General features: G+C 45.3%; 1 pseudogene across 1 annotated transcript; it reads left to right on the top strand.

The window, feature by feature from the left end:
• Window positions 1-2290: 2290 nt before the first annotated feature.
• LOC144114415 (luciferin 4-monooxygenase-like) lies at window positions 2291-15097 on the top strand (annotated as a pseudogene). Its single transcript, XR_013311034.1, has 8 exons — window positions 2291-2493; window positions 4962-5133; window positions 7764-7935; window positions 9919-10020; window positions 11208-11234; window positions 11688-11802; window positions 12768-13048; window positions 14792-15097. The product of XR_013311034.1 is annotated as a luciferin 4-monooxygenase-like (transcript).
• The last annotated feature ends 1022 nt before the right edge of the window (window positions 15098-16119 follow it).

Here is a 16119-nt window from a genome sequence, read left to right as displayed (position 1 = left end):
AAAAGTCAAATACTCAGATTCTCTGTTTGGCCTTCACATACAAAGACATGCGAAGGCAGCCAACACTGTGCAACTAGTTAAGCAATAAACCCACTCTATCGCGCAGACGATTATGTGGCGATATTACTGTTTATCGAGGTGTTTCTACTCGGTATCTTCACTGCGAGTAGTTCTATAATTTCTGTAGAGCAGTCTAAACACTTTCCACGAGCATTGACTGTAGTCGCAACCGAAGCATTCCGTATGACTTGCTCGATTTTTCCATTCGAGTTCTTAATTGACCACATGTCACATCATCCACTTATGTCGCATGTTTAACGCTAGAGATTGCATCAAGAATTGAGGATAGTTGTGCCTTGCCTGTGTTGAAAACGCTAGAGAAAGTACCGAACGTTGTGGGGTGCCATTAAGTGGGATGCTGTCGTAATGTCATGCTGCTCAGCCTAATAGACGCAATACAATTTATAGCGTCTGTGGTTGTACATTCTGGACCCGCAATTTGTGTATGCGAGGTTTTCAAGTATGAGATCGTGTGATATGTTATGAAAAGTTACTTTTAGATCGAGGGAAAGTAAGAATTTTGCGTAGGCTGTGCTAGGATTCTCTGCGGCCTTTTCCTTGACCTGTCCTGTGAGGAGAGGCAATGCGCACTCTGCACTTCAGGAGGCTTGGATATCGAAAGTGGCTTCCGTGAAGGAAGAGCGTAAGTCGTTTGAGTATGACGTGTTCCATTCGGTTTTCTGGCCAAGAGGTTAGCGAGATTGGTCTAAGATTTTCTAAAGTGAAGAGTATTCCTGGCTTGTGTATAAGGGGATCTTTTCTGTGATTTCCATCCACTGATGGTCCGCGCCGGGGTGGCTCAGTGGTTAGAGCGCTCGTGTATACTGATCCGGAGTTCCCGGGTTCAAAGCCGGGGAGCCCTCCACTACGGCACCTCATTCTTCCTTCCTTCTTTCACTCTCTCCTTTATCATTTCCCTTACGGCGCGGTTCAGGTGTCCAACGATATATGAGACAGATACTGCGCCATTTCCTTTCCCCAAAAAACCAATTATTATTATTATTATTCAAAGCCGACCGCGGCGGCTGCGTTTTTATGGAGGCAAAACGCTAAGGCGCCCATGTGCTGTGCGATGTCAGCGCATGTTAAAGATCACCTGGTAGTCGAAATTATTCCGGAGCCCTCCACTACGGCACCTCTCTCTTCTTTTCTCCTCTCACTCCCTCCTTTATCCCTTCGCTTGCGGCGTGCTTCAGGTGTCTGCCGATATATGAGACAGATACTGCGCCATTTCCTTTCCCCCAAAATCAATTATTATTATTATTATTATTATTAATATTATTATTATTATTATTATTATTATTATTATTATTATTATTATTATTATTATTATTATTATTATTATTATTATTATTATTATTATTATTTTTATTATTATTATTACTATTATTATTATTATTATTATTATTATTATTATTATTATTATTATTATTATTATTATTATTATTATTATTATTATTATTATTATTAATACACTGGCGGCATGCCCACAGTCCAGATCTTGTTGAAGCAGCGCGCGAATTTGTTCAAAATATTGGTCTTCACGTTTGTGCAGTAGTATGTATCGCTCCTTATCTGAACCTGGTGCAGTTTTTCGCAGAGTGCAGCCTAACTTCTCCAAATGTGATCAGCGACTGGAGATATTTTAGGTATGTACGTGCATTCCTCGTGCAACCTTCGTGTTCTGCGCTACGAGGTGTGGAAAGAAATCTGTGTTGCAGTTTCTTTCACTACGGGCATTTCTAGGCCGGACATGTACAACTTCTGCATTACCTTCTTTTTGGCTTTGTTCTGGTTGAATTGCGGCGACAAACGAAGTGAAGCTCAAGATTAGGCCGAAATGCACGTTTAATGTTGTCTTTTAAGTTCCCTACCAACTTGCACAAGTGATCGCGATCTTTGTAGACATTTCATGGGCATACCGTTGTGCTTCTAGCGCCTTTATCTTCCATATGTGTCTACGTCAGGTCCTTATAGCTTAGCCTTGGGCCTTCTGGAGTGCTTTGTAAGCCAACTTTGTACACGCTGTGTCCAGGCACTGAGATGTGGCTAATTTGCATAAAAAGCCACAGGCAAAGGGGTGAGTGCCTACTAGAGCAGTTTCCCCAAATTCCGCTAATATGCGTGCTCAGTTCTTGCGTGCGGCCACAAGCGTCGTGATGCCCATTAAAAGTCAGCACCACAATGCTTAGCCGACAGCTCTTACAACAGCACTAAACGCCGGCGGGTGATGTTGCAGACGCTGGTGATCTTCGTCCAACACGAGGGCATGATGCCCTTCTCGACACTGCGACAGAGCTGCCCCCCAGCGGCACTTCCCAGCGCGGACCCGGACAGCTTATTGGCCATCCTCTACACAAGCGGCACCACGGTCCTTCCCAAGGGCACGCTGCTGTCCAATCGAAATGCTGTCGCCAGTTTATTCTGCTCGAGGTGGGCTCACTGGCTTTCTGCATGCGTGGTATGCCTCATTGTGTCGAGCTGCTTATCCTCCATTTAGTCATTTTAAGGCGAGAGCGTTAGTACCCCCATTTCGGGGAAAAATTGTTTGGCGTCGGCGTTAGCGACCGTTGGAAGAAGCCCCGCATGGGAGAGGGAAGTAAGGGAGAGGGGAGAGAGGAGTTGCAACCTCCCCCCCCCCCTCCCACACCGGAAATCTACGGAGAAGCAACCTAGGTAGTCTACCTAGGTCGCGCAACCTTGTGGCGGTATCACAACCTGCCCACCGGGTTGTGAGCAAACTGATCCCCATGACAGGCGGCAGTTCATGATTGGCCGCAAGAGGTTGCTCGGAAAGAGCAATCTTGGTCGCACAAGCCCCACAGGTGGGAGCACCTGTCATCGCAGGCCAGGGGCGCATCGCTTAACCGCTGCACCACTGCGCCTGGAATGGTATGAGATCTGCCAGGAATCTATGAATTTTAAGTCGAGAATAACCGATTCCTCATTAATGGCCGTTGAGCCATTAAGGCTATCCCGTCATACCCCTAAGGCGGAGCTTAAGTGTCCCCTATAATTTTAATATTTCTCATTAGCGGAAATAAATAAGCCCTGCGGACTCAAAAGACCACGAGCGAAAAACGTGAGCCTAGTAGCCTATGTTTTTATTTTGAGTGTCTCAACCGGCTAGATATGTAGATCGGAGGGTCGGGCAGCATGTCAAAGTGGCATGAAGAAAATAGGACACCTTATTAAAGTGGGCGGCTGTACGTATTAGGCTGCGTGAAGTTGACAATCTCAGCTATTCCCGAATCCACACTGGCCCATGCCCCCATTTTAACTACGTTCGTTCCATGTGCGGACAATCAGATGAGAAAAAGCGGAAGTGGGAACGGTAGGTTACTGGTGGATGTCAAGCCGCCGTGGTGGCTGAGTGGTCACGGTGCTCGGCTGCTGGCCCGAAAGACGCGGGTTTGATCCCGACCGCGGCGCGCGAATTTCGATGGAGGCGAAATTCTAGAGGCCCGTGTACTGTGCGATGCCAGTGCACGTTAAAGAACCCCAGGTGGTTGAAATTTCCGGATCCCTTTACTACGGCGTCCCTCATAGTATGAGTCGATTTGGGACGTTAAACCCACATAAACCATAAACCAAACTGGTGGTGGTCAAGCTTTATAGTTATTCCGGGGTGTTTGGTTCGGTTAAAAATTAAAGGGAAATTAGCACTGGAGCTAAGAATAGCTAGAAATTGGCTCATTGCCAGAAACGGTGAGTGCGGAGTGCTGAACTCTGATTGAAGCTAACGTCCGGTCCAGGACAGCGTTTTTCCAGGCTGTTACAGTGAAAGTAGAAGCATCGCTCTCCGTGCAGCCAAATTACAAAAAAATGTATGGACTATAAAAGGAGCATTTTATGTCCACCTTTCTTAGACAACACTTTAAGCTGCACGTTTACTCCAGAACATTCAAACGCACTTTTTTGAACTTATTGATAGATACTGGACGCAGGAAATTCTTGCTTTTAAAGTATGTCTTGCGCTCGCCCCGAGCAGTCAAGTCTGCCATAGAAAACGAATGGGGCGTGTTTTTGATAATAAGTAGGAGGAAACTACAGGCGTCCTGAGGATGGATATGCGAATATGTTGATCGTTAAGGTGCAATATTACGATCTGCGAAAGAAAATGCGCTCAAAAACAACGTCCCGTTGAAATAAATACACTTGTCCCAGAAAATCTGGGCATGAGAGAATAAAATCTGCCCTCTGATTATGACATGTTTCACGAAGAAGAGTAAGCGTTGCTGCGCCTTCATTTCAGCCGCAATGTTAACGCAACAAAAATCGTTACCCCCGCAAGTTGGTGCTGGCGTTGCTGCATTATAAACATGCATCGCGGCAAAGAGAAAACTCCAAACACACAAGGAAAATTAGCGATAAAGACAACGATGAAAGGAGAAACAAAAAATACCGTGCTGATTTTATTTTCCCGTTCTATTAAGGGTGACTTTTATGTTTCATAAGATTTATTCACAGATTAGCTCCACGGACTGACCTCTTCCAAACACACCAGCGCATCTCTAAGACACTAACTATAGTACTATACCAAGTGTTTTGTAGAACTCCGACACTGCATAGAAATAAGTGCAGCTTGGTGGTACCGATAGACAGTGTGGCTCAATTTGACTGCGCTGCACGTCGATGTACTGTTGACTTCCTTGTATAATAGAGGAATTGCTGAGACTGTAATTGCTGCTCCACTGCCTACCTTATGAATTCTCGCGGCAAATGGCTTAGCCTCGTCATGGGGCGCGCTCTGCGTTAGTCCCCACGATGTACTGTTGTCGTGCGTTGAATCCCCTTGCAGACTGTATAATACGGTCAACTGAGATGACAGATTCACACAAGCGCGATGGAGATTCTGATCAGATTTCACCAACGCACATGCGCGGTCCCTTCTCCGGCAGGAACGAAATGACAAATGCGGTCGAACAGGATGATGTGCTGCTGGGATCAGCGCCGTTTACGCAACTGTCCGGGCTGCTTTTCAAAAACGCCATATTCGCGCATGGGGCCTGCCTGGTGATCATCGCAAGTCTCGAGCCGAGTGACACGTTGCCGGCCATCGAAAAATATAAGGTACCGGTATGCGGTAGCCTTTCCAGAAACGCAGAGATAGGGGCCTCTGTTTACATCTTTATATAATCCACGACTGCAAAGGCTAAGAATTTGGCGTTGTTTGCTGATAATGGAGAGGAATAAGGTTTTCTAGAATTAATATCATAATTCAAGTTTTAAGACGTTTTTGGCTAATTCTAATTAATTCAAGGAATTAACGCAACATGTTGACCTCCTGGGGACATGAAATACTTATTTTTCACCAAAAAATCCTGGACATGGGCCTAAGAAGAAAACATTTTCAATTTCCATGTTTCTGTCGTTTTCCTTATTTAGTTTTTAGGCGTTTTCATTAGATCTTTCACGATTTTTCCTTTCACTTTACCCGGGCGAGTGTTCTGCTGACGTTACAGAGTCCGCGCAGAATGCTCAGGAACTTGAGGCAGCGTGTGTTAAGATTAGAGTTTTCAAAACTTCCTGAAGGGAAAAGAGGCACTGCTGTCTTTCATCCGACGTGAATAGCCGCAGGAATTCAGGAAAGTGTACGGCATGTGAAAGGTCTTCGTATTTGTTTTGGCAGTGGGTGTTTGGCTCCACGTGTTTAGCTCAACATTAGCCAAGTCAAGTACGAACTGTCCACTTCGCGTAATTCCCGCAGTGGAAGAACCGCACTTAAACAAACTAGCATAGGCGGTGGTGCCTCTTTTATTTAGGTAATACTCACGAGCTATGTCTGGTATGGACTAGCGAACGACACAGTCAGGAGTGGTGCTGCGGGTTTGCGCAAAATGATAGCGAAGATGCGATCAAGGAGGAGTTAGGGTCCATACCACAGCACCCCGTAGAGGTCTCTTCACGAAGCTTTGAAGAAGAGGAACGGCAATGGCAATCGACAAGGCTTTGCGAATCGTGCGGGGAAGTTGAATCAGTTGAGCATTACATGTTCTCCTGCCGGTGGTTCTCAGTTTAGCAGTGGACTTGCCTCTAGAAGGGCTCTTTTAAGTCCTGTTCTCTGTCGTAAGCATCTACACAACTTCATGCATGCTTGCAACCGGCAGATTAACCGTGCTCAAAACTGTTACAAATTTTGTCATGATTTTATTTGTTCCCGTTATTCCCGAAGAATTCTGTGATTTCCTCTTGCTTCTTCAGTTCTTTCCCGGTTTTGTTCTATTTTTGTGTTCTTTCTCGGTTTTTTTTATTTTTTGTGTACGCAGAAATCATTCATTGACCTTCAAACAAGTACAATCAATTTCTTTGACACTCGTCACGATACCCTAGCCAATCACTCTTCGTGGGTATGTGCCACGTCAGAAGAGGCCACCAACAAGTGCCGGATTGCGCAGTTGCGCCTTGGAGGGCGGAGCTGCGCAGCTTCTGGCCACGCTGCCATGTTGACGCCCTCTACGGTGCAAACTCCATTGCAAGGGCAGATTCTATAGGAACATTACAACAGTCAAAATACAAAATGGCGGCGGCAATGGCAACAGGGACCCGGAGCTGCGTGCAGAACAGAATCGAGAAAGGCTAAAGCGCTCCGAACGTGCTGCCCATCGTGCTGCCATTGCTCCTACCAAACGAGAACGACGCGATGCTGATCGCGAGATGAAGCAGCGGAAGGTCAACGCGACCAGAGAGCGAAGTACGAGTATTCGGGCAGAACATGAGGGCGCAAACAATGGCCCTGTGGTGTTGGCTGTATGTCCTTTGCCTTGTGCAGTGTAATATGTCGGTCGGCTAAAACCGGCGCCAAAATCATGTGGAAGAGCGGGTCTTCAAAAGAGTAGTCACACTTACAACTCTCGTTGTCAAGCATAGTCATCGCGTAGGACGTTGCGAATTTTTGCAGTTTTCGCCTCTGGCACGTGCAGATCAAACTTATCCTGTACAGCGTCGTTTTGAGACACGGGGCTTGAAATAGGCTTATAATTATCAGATTAATTCTGCACGCACCTGTCTTAAAATACGTCCAGGATAGCTGCTAATTTTCATGCCCACAAGGAAACTACAGCACTTGATTAGGTTTTAGGAAAATCGGCTTTTTTGGAAGTTACTCAGGATGGAAAAATGGGGAGGATTCAGGTATTACCGCAGAAAAAAAAGGCCTACATGCTAACCAGACGTGGCTCTTGATGGGCTGACTAAATTTTATTTTTTTATGCTGGCACATAAGAAACAAAAACGTACTTCTCGTCGTTAGCGCTTGGTAACAGCCAGCAGGCACAGAAACATTATCTCCGTTTCGCCCGGACGAGCTTAATTTACGGGCTGTTGTTTTAGCTTCAAGCGCTAAGATCGAAGCGTCTGAAACACACCCGCTCCCCCCCACCATTAAAAAAAGGAAAAAAAAAGGCACCTTCCTATTACGACAAATTCCTTTCATAAATGAGCATCGAACATTTCTAGAATATTCTTAGTGAATACAGCTGCCTGTATTTAGAATCATCTTAGGCGAAGTAGCTCTGAACACAAATTTTGAAGCCTCTTGGCTTCATATTCCCTTAGTTGGATACACTAAAAATTCTCTTTCTAATGTTTTCGTTTTATTCCGAGGCGAACTGTGGTCTTTTCTGTTGTACCGAAAGTCGTAGATGCGCGTTGCCTTTCTTTTTATTTCGGTAATTTAGCACCCTGCGTCGCTGCCATTTCAGGGGAACCTCATGTTCCAGTTTCCAACGTTCCTTAAGAAGATGGTTCGAAGTCCCCTGCTCGAAAAATACGACATAAGCAGTGTAAAGAAAATCTACGTGGGAGGAAGTGCTACGCCATCTGTGATCGTCGAAGAGACGCTGCGAAAATTCAACCTGGAGCACTTTGGACAAGGTAGGAGCGATGCTTCCCGTCTTCGCTCAACCTCCCCGTAACGAACCAATGGTTCGAGTTTAGAGACGGTTCTTTATTACGGCTTATTACGGCGCTACGCAAAGTGCAGATACGTAGTGAACTCTCGAAGCTTAGCCCTCTCCTATTGACATTAATTTTAACGAATCGAAGTAAGTGGCGCCTTTCGCATCCGTGGTGCATTGAAAATGCAGGCACATGGGCAGCAGCGTGGCTTAGGCGACTCTTTAACCACGTATTAACTGCATGGCTGAGTGGACACGCGACCCGTGGTCGTTGCAGCATACAACAGACAGTCGTCCAAGGCAGCATCAAATCTCATCCTCACAGCCCACAACTGCAGCCCCTCAATGCCAAACGGCGGCAAACGCAACGGTCCAAGTAGTGGCGCGTAGCCTGCGGTGAGCAACGACGCGAGCGTACGACGTTTGGAGATACTCACTGTAGCCTCACAGTATCAACGTGTCAGCGTATCCACGCATCAGTGTAGCAACATATGCAGTAAAATGTCGGCGGAATACGGTATTAGTGCGCGACACAGAATATGCGAAGTAAATTCATTCTCGAGATATACTAGAGCTAGTATGAAAGAGCAGCTGCGCAGCGCAGCTTCCAAAACTTTGCACTTTTGTCTCATATAATCTCATTTAATTTTCTTCTGGGGCCACCTACATGAAAGAAGTACTCCTTAATTAGAGCAGCAAAGTGCAACGTAACTCTCGTCGTTGATCTTTCTGTTGGGATGATCCCCCCCCCCCCCCACCGAAAAAAAAGAAACAACAAAAAAATCAGCACAGCGTAAAGGGGCTCGCCGGAGAAAAGCGCAATGCACGAACTACTTCAAGAGAAGGGTGGCGTTTTTTAATTGAAAGCAACCCAATAAAGAGCCGCATTTCATGTTGCGTAGGCACACAGGCATAAATACATACTTACCCTTAAAAACAAATATCCCTCTTTATAAACATTATGGAAGGGGCACTCACAGTCTCGGCGCCTTGTTCTACAGTGACCTCGTGGCCTTCTCTTCTTTCTTGACAATCTGACTTTCGGTCTCTCAACGACTCTCGGTTTAACAAAGCAAGACCTCAATTCTCAATTGAGTTTATAGTTTCGTACTCTCGTATCCGATGAAGTATAGGCTTTATGAGAGCGGAATTCTGTAGACGACTTGTTTGTGACATTTGCGCGAATTTGCACACGCTTCGCGCAGAGCAGTAGTCAGTTTTCTGGCTTCCTTCGTCATTCAGCATTTTACACAGCCCTTTGAGGTTGGTTGAGGCCGCCGCGGTGGCTGAGTGGTTATGGCGCTCGGCTGCTGGCCCGAAAGACGTGGGTTCGATCCCGGCCGCGGCGGTTGAATTTCGATGAAGGCGAAATTCTAGAGGCCTGTGTACTTTGCGATGTCAGTGCACGTTAAAGAGCCCCAGGTGGTCGAAATTCCCGGAGCCCTTCACTACGGCGTCTCTCATGGCATGAGTCGCTTTTAGACGTTAAACTCCCATAAACGAAACCAAAGCTTTGAGGTTGCTAGAGGCAGAAGAAATCAGTCATAGAGTGTATTATTCTAGTTAAACAAGTAGTGCGTCACAGTCAGGGCACAAGTCGCAGCTAAATCCTTCCATCAGGTTGTAAAGAATGCTTTGATGCCAATACGATTATTCCTTTTATTAAAGTAAGCAACTAAAATACCCCTCCAAACTTTTTTCATTCCCATATTGCTAAGACCTAGATATATTGATAAGTAGTCTAGAGTGAGAAAGTTGGTCCAATTAGTTCACTTCTCATTAGGTGCAACACCCATGAAAGCAGTGCAGGTAATCTGCGGAAGCGTCTGTCCAAGGAAGTGCACTCGCTACACTCGCTGTTTCATCATACTCACATGAAGTAATGAAGAATGAAAGATCGCTTAAAATATCATATTTTGTGAATACAGGTATGCATATGATTTATGTTTTTTCTTTGCAGCATACAGCTTGTCAGAAAGTTTTGGTTCCGGGATGATTTCACGATGCGACCGCAAAGACTATGAGTCTGTGGGCATAGCGACCACCCTGACAGAGATAAAGGCGAGCGTTTTTTCTCTAATATTGGATAGTGAAAAATTAACGGATGTTTTGGAGAAGCGGCAGTAGCGCAATTTCATCTTCAAAGACAGAGTGCAGTTCTTTGTTGACTGTAGGAAATGGGAGGAAAATGGGGCAAGAGGCCCATTGGAAAGAACTAAACAACGGGAACTGAACCAGAACAAACATGGCAGCTTGACGTGAATGGAATTCATCGTGCTGTAAGCTAGTAGAGCATATAGTTGCACACTGTCTAAATGAATTTCTAGAAAAAAATTTGGTCATGAACTTATTCCAACACGGGTTCAGACGGGGTTTCTCGACAGTAACACAACTGATTACGGTAATTAACTCATTCGCATCTTGTATAGATAGTAAGGGCCAAATTGATGCAATTTTTTGAGATTTCAGCAAGGCGTTCGACAAAGTTCCTCATGATAAATTAATTCTAAAAATGAAACATATTGGCATTCCTGATATTTTCATAACTTGGATAACCGCATACTTAAAGGACCGCAGGCAGTTTGTTGAAGTTGGTGGACAATGTTCGGGCTCTCTTCCAGTTTCATCCGGTGTACCACAGGGAAGTGTATTGGGCCCTCTGCTTTTTGTTTTATATAATAATGACATTGTTCAAGTAATTAGCCCATCAGTGCATATTAGATTGTTCGCAGACGATTGTATATTATTCAAAGAAATTACTAATAGGGATGACCAGAATGTTTTGAACAATGCTGTGAACAATGTTTTGAAATGGTGCGACCGATGGGGCATGGTTCTCAATGCTCACAAAAGTGTGTATCTTCCGATAACAAGAAAAAACATACCACATAGTTACACATACAAATTAATTTCGTCCCCCCTTGAACAAGTATCTAACTACAAATACTTAGGCACAACTATAACTAGCAAATTAACGTGGAACTTGCATATCAATAACATTTGCTCTTCCGCATTTCGCAAATTGTGCTGCTTAAGACATAACCTGAAGAACGCGCCTCCTAACATCAAGCTACTTTGTTATTCTTCTATAATCAGACCAAAACTCGAATACGCATGCGTAGTGTGGGACCCGTATACTAAATCTAACATAGCCAATTTGGAACGAATACAGAGAAAGGCTGTTTGATTCATCTTTAATAAATATGCAAAGACTGACTCCCCCACCACTTTGATGGAAATTAACCAAATTGAACGACTTGAACTCCGAAGAAAAAAGTTCAGGTTAGAGTTTCTTGCGCTTTTATTAGAGAACAAATTTGGTCTGGACCCCTCATTATACTTAAAGCCGTTATCTGCCAGACAAACTCGACATTACCACCCTAGTTTTCTAACCCCTATATTCGCCAAAACAGACACCTACAAGTTTTCATTTTTCCCACGAACTATAATAGATTAGAATCAAATAAACCAACCATTGCCCCATGAGGTCTAACCAATTAGTGGTATTTCTGTCTATTTTTTAGTGTTATTTCTTTCTTATTTCGCTCACTTGTACGCCCACCCTGCTTGGACTTAGTGTCCGAAGTATTTCATAAATAAAAAAAATAAAAAATTAAAGCGCAGAATTTTTCTTGGTTCTCTTTTACTGCGTCTTTATTTTTTCTACCTGCACTGAGGAGCATATGCAAATGTTGCACACATATTGTGGACGTCAATACTCGCGTGAAGCTGGGCCCCGACAAACTGGATAAATACGCATTAAGAGTCAATCGTGCATCCGGGGCTACCTCAACAACCCCAAAGCAACGGCCAGTCTCTAAGACGAAGAGGACGGGTTTCTCCGGTCCGGTGAGTTCGGGCTACATGAGACCACTTTCAAGAAGAGTAGCCGCGGCTCTCTACTTTCCCGTGTTATTGCGCTGTACTCGCTAGTTTGGCGTGAATTTTTACATTCAACTGTGAGTACGCACAATAAGAGTAGTAATTTGAAATTTTTTAAGGAAAAAGAGGGCGAGAAAAACGACGCTAGAGTACCGAAATAAACAAGACCACGTTTAGTTGCATTTATGTGTGTGCGTACAGAGTCGATCACACTTGTCTAGAGAGCGCGAGCGGTGTGCTGCGGAGCAAGTTAAGTTAAATCTTACTGCAGCTGCTTTGCTGGGGGCAAAGCGTATGGTGCCTGTGCGGTTCACATGATTATTATTATGATTACGATTATGATGATTACTGAGTAAGTATCAGATAAAGTCAATGCTTACTTTAGAATTCCGATTTATTACCACCGGACGGCACAAGTGCTCTAGACAAGTGTGACCGACTGTCTACAAGGTTCAGGAGCTGCCGATTTTAAATGTGCAATAAAACGAGAGTTAAAAGGCAGCCCGCTCGCGTCGCGCAGTGCATCATGTGTTCGTGACATTCAGTGCTCACTTTTTAAGCGCAGGGAGAGAAAATACGTATATAATGCAGTGCAGCTGCGTAACAGTCCGATTATTGATGCTTGACTAGCAGCCCTTTTATCTGCAAGTGCCACATTCATTGTGAATGTAGCGCTGGTGAACTGAATTTGCTGTGACATTGCATGGAACGCCCGAAAAATAAGTCTAAGCACGTGAACGGCTGCTATACTGCATGATCAGTTCTGTCTTCTTATCACTATCGATTAACAGAGGTTTGCGCCGAGTCTGATATTTAGCTGCTTTATGGCACGCATTTTTTATCTTAAGATGGTGCTGAAATGGTTAGTGCAGAAATTTCGTCGTAGGCGTGCGAGAGTAGGTCTCAGTTCATCGAGGGCTTCTGTAGCGTAATGCGCTCCGTGTGCGCCGGGGACATCGGCTACTGCAACGAACGCGGCGAGTTCTTCTTGGTGGACCTCATCAAAGAGATGTTCAAGTGCATGGACCAGCAAGTGGCGCCCTCCGAGATCGAGGACATGCTGCTGCAGCACGAGGCCGTCAAGGATGCGGCCGTGGCTGGTGTGCCACACCCTGAGTAAGGCGACGCGCCCAGGGCATTCGTGGTGCTGCGCAAGGGCTACGCGGCCAGCGAGGGGACCGCCGCTGAACTGCGAGCGCTGGCCTCTGGTGAGTATGAGGGTCCCTTGGTCGGCAACAAACAGCAGCGCCCATTCCCTCTCGATAGAGAACGGTGCTGGCAGTTGCCGGGGCCCTGAAGCTCCCATCGCTGATCGTGCAGTTTCTTTGAGGATTTTTCTCTCGGCACTGCCGGAGTCCTGGAAAGCCATAGAAGCAGGAGCACCAGCGCAGTAGGCGGTGACACAAATGAGCAGTCACCTTCAAATCATGTGCCAGTATTTTTCGTCTTTTTGTTTATTCTTGAAGAATACTTGTGAGCGCTGTTGTCTTCGTGTAATGGCCAGAAGTGGTATTTTAGAGCGAAAGCACCAACTCCAGCCGCACCAACACCGAACACTAATATTGTCATCTTGTATTGTCTTCTGCTCCGAACTAAACCGAGCTTACTGAGTTAGCTCAGGTAAGTTCGGAGGGCCGTTGTGCCAGCTGTAACCAATTGGAGGCCGGTGGCAGTTAAAATAATGATTCATCGCGGGAGGTTTTTTGGGAAGAACAAGAGGAGTCGCGCAATCCCTACCGGTGGCTGTGATAGAAACAGCCACCTGCTATCGCAGGGCAGTGGCGCATCGCTTAGCAGCGGCGCCACTGCCCCAGCAGGGGCACGAGGACTCCCAGGGACTTATGAATGCGAAGTAGAGAATGACCTTCTGCATATATGGCAATTAACCCACTACGCACTCGCGTCATACCCTTAAGGCGGAGCTTAAATGCCCCCCCCCCCCGCATGAAAAACTGAGTAGGCGTGCTAAAGCAGCTGTTCATTCAACTACGTTAAACCCCTACCAATTTTTTTTCCGCTGACGTAAGGTACGACACTCTTATTCAAAAGCGACAAAAATATGGCGAGATGTAAGAATGCGCAGGGATGGGCCAAGAAGTGTTTCATGGGCTTTATAACTAGAAGCAAATAGCTGTTGCTCATATTTGCTCATAAGCAAATGGCACATATTTTTTTCAGTTTTTCAGTGTACTTGCTTGCGTCCTTGCCTCCTCGCCACCACTCCGTGACAATATATCGCGTGTGACAAGAGTTGTCTGCATGAAAAAAAATTGAAACAAAAAAATTAATTACTGTGCTCGCTAGTAAACATAAAAGTCACCCACGGTTGCTATATGATAGGTCCTAAATTCACCTGAAGTGAAAAATGCACTGCTATAGCAGCACACAACTGAAAAAAAAACAGTTGGCAACAATTGTCTATATGGTCTGCGCCGTCCTGTACTATTTCGCTGACTAACCACAACAATAAACGACATTCACCTAGTCGATGTTTGAATGTAGCAAATAGACCAGATGCATAAACATTCTTGACCATATATTTTCGTCTGGCTGTTAGCTTCTCCTTTAGGCAGCAAGAAAAATTGCAACAACGGACAAACTTTTTGACATAGAAGAATTTTGTGCGGTGGTCCTGAATGTGGGCGTAGGTTTCGCTGCAGGCTTAAGTTACATTAGACTATAGCTCTACCACACTTTCGAAAAAATCTGAGAGTTCGGTATGTACACAAATGTGCACACAACGTCTGAAGGGGCTGGCTCATTCGCGCAACACAATATTGCATTTAGTGTAAAATTTCACGCTTACCTAACTCTCAATGTGTGCTTTTGTATTTCTTACGACGCTTCGCGAGTGGTGTTGGAATTGTATCCCAAGCTCGTAGTCCTTTTTTTTTGCTCTTGTTTATCGTTAAAAGTATTGTGAAAGTTCGCTTGCATGTATCGCACTGCAGCCAATGTGGCCCGGCACAAGCACCTTCACGGAGGAGTGGAATTCGTGTCCAGCATCCCGAAGTCTGACACCGGCAAGAGCCTGCGCAGAGACCTTCGGGACGCCTACCTGCAACGCCAGGCCGTCCGGGGTCTTTGAGTGCTCTGTATCCCCAACTGTGCGGGCTTGTTTGCAGAGGAAGCAAATGCGAAGGCGCTTCCCTGCAAATAACACTTTTTTTCAAGCTCGGGTTTATGTGGGCTGAAGATTGACAAGTTTCACTTCTCGCTATACTATGCACATTGAAATGTATTTGATTCTACTGAGAATAAACGAGTCCTGCTCAGCTGCAGTCAAATACAAACTGATTCAGTTGGATTGATTGACTGCTTGCTTTAAGTCGTAATGAGTGTTCAGGGCATACAGAAATAGTATTAACTTGGCAGTCTCTGTGCGCCTTGAGCGGTCAGTATGCGGTTAAAACAAGACAGCGTTACATTTTGCAAGAATGCCACACACCTAATACTGCCAGTGGCCGCCAAGTGCATGCAGTGTTATTTTTTGATGTTCAGTAACGAAATGGCCAGCATCGATTATTTTTGAACAGCATCAGCTACGCGTAATGTAGAACAGCGCAGCTATTCCTAAAGTGAAATTATAACGGTGCGATCACTTGAACTGTCTTAAACTACAGCATTGGAATGACCTGCACGAGCCCGGGTTGCAGAACATAGGCATCCATGTCGCTGATGCACTGTGTGCTCGCCTCAGCCACCGTTGTTGTTCTTGCAGCCGGTGGCAAGGAATTATTTCCTTCTGCATGCACGCGCTCTCTCTTCAGTTTTCGAGAAAAATGAGAGCCAAGTCTGCGACTTTGACACAAGAGCTGAAGAGTTTCGTCACAGCAACGTCTCATAACCATGCTGCCTGAAGTTCGTTTCAGCAGTAAGGTTGGCGGGGTTTTGAATGACATGTCTCTCTTTCCGTGTCCTCTTCCGCAGCTTTGAACATGTGCGGGATCTTAAGCAGCAGCCGGTGTTTTTATTTTTCGTTACCTGTGAGAAAATCGTCTCCAAGTGTTGTTGACTGTGAGACAATGAATGAAAAACCAAATAGCCTTTCTGGACGCACGTGAAATGTGTGTGCGTGAATTCCAGCGAAATATTTGAGTTTAGTATGAACTCCGGCTGACATATAAATAATACTTTGGCGTTATTTCAGCCTCTTTGGGTGTTTCGAGTGTTATCAGAATAATGCACCGGGAAGTCTGTTTAAGCGCACTGCAATGACAATATCCTTTGTCATCGCGACAATTAAGAAAGCTCACTAGTGGACGCTCAGGTCTGCCAC

The sequence above is a fragment of the Amblyomma americanum genome, chromosome 1 (genome assembly GCF_052857255.1).
Source record: "Amblyomma americanum isolate KBUSLIRL-KWMA chromosome 1, ASM5285725v1, whole genome shotgun sequence".
In the NCBI taxonomy this organism is placed as follows: Eukaryota; Metazoa; Arthropoda; class Arachnida; order Ixodida; family Ixodidae; genus Amblyomma; species Amblyomma americanum.
The sequence above is the reverse complement of the archived record's forward strand: the minus strand, read 5'-3'. Positions and strand labels throughout refer to the sequence as shown.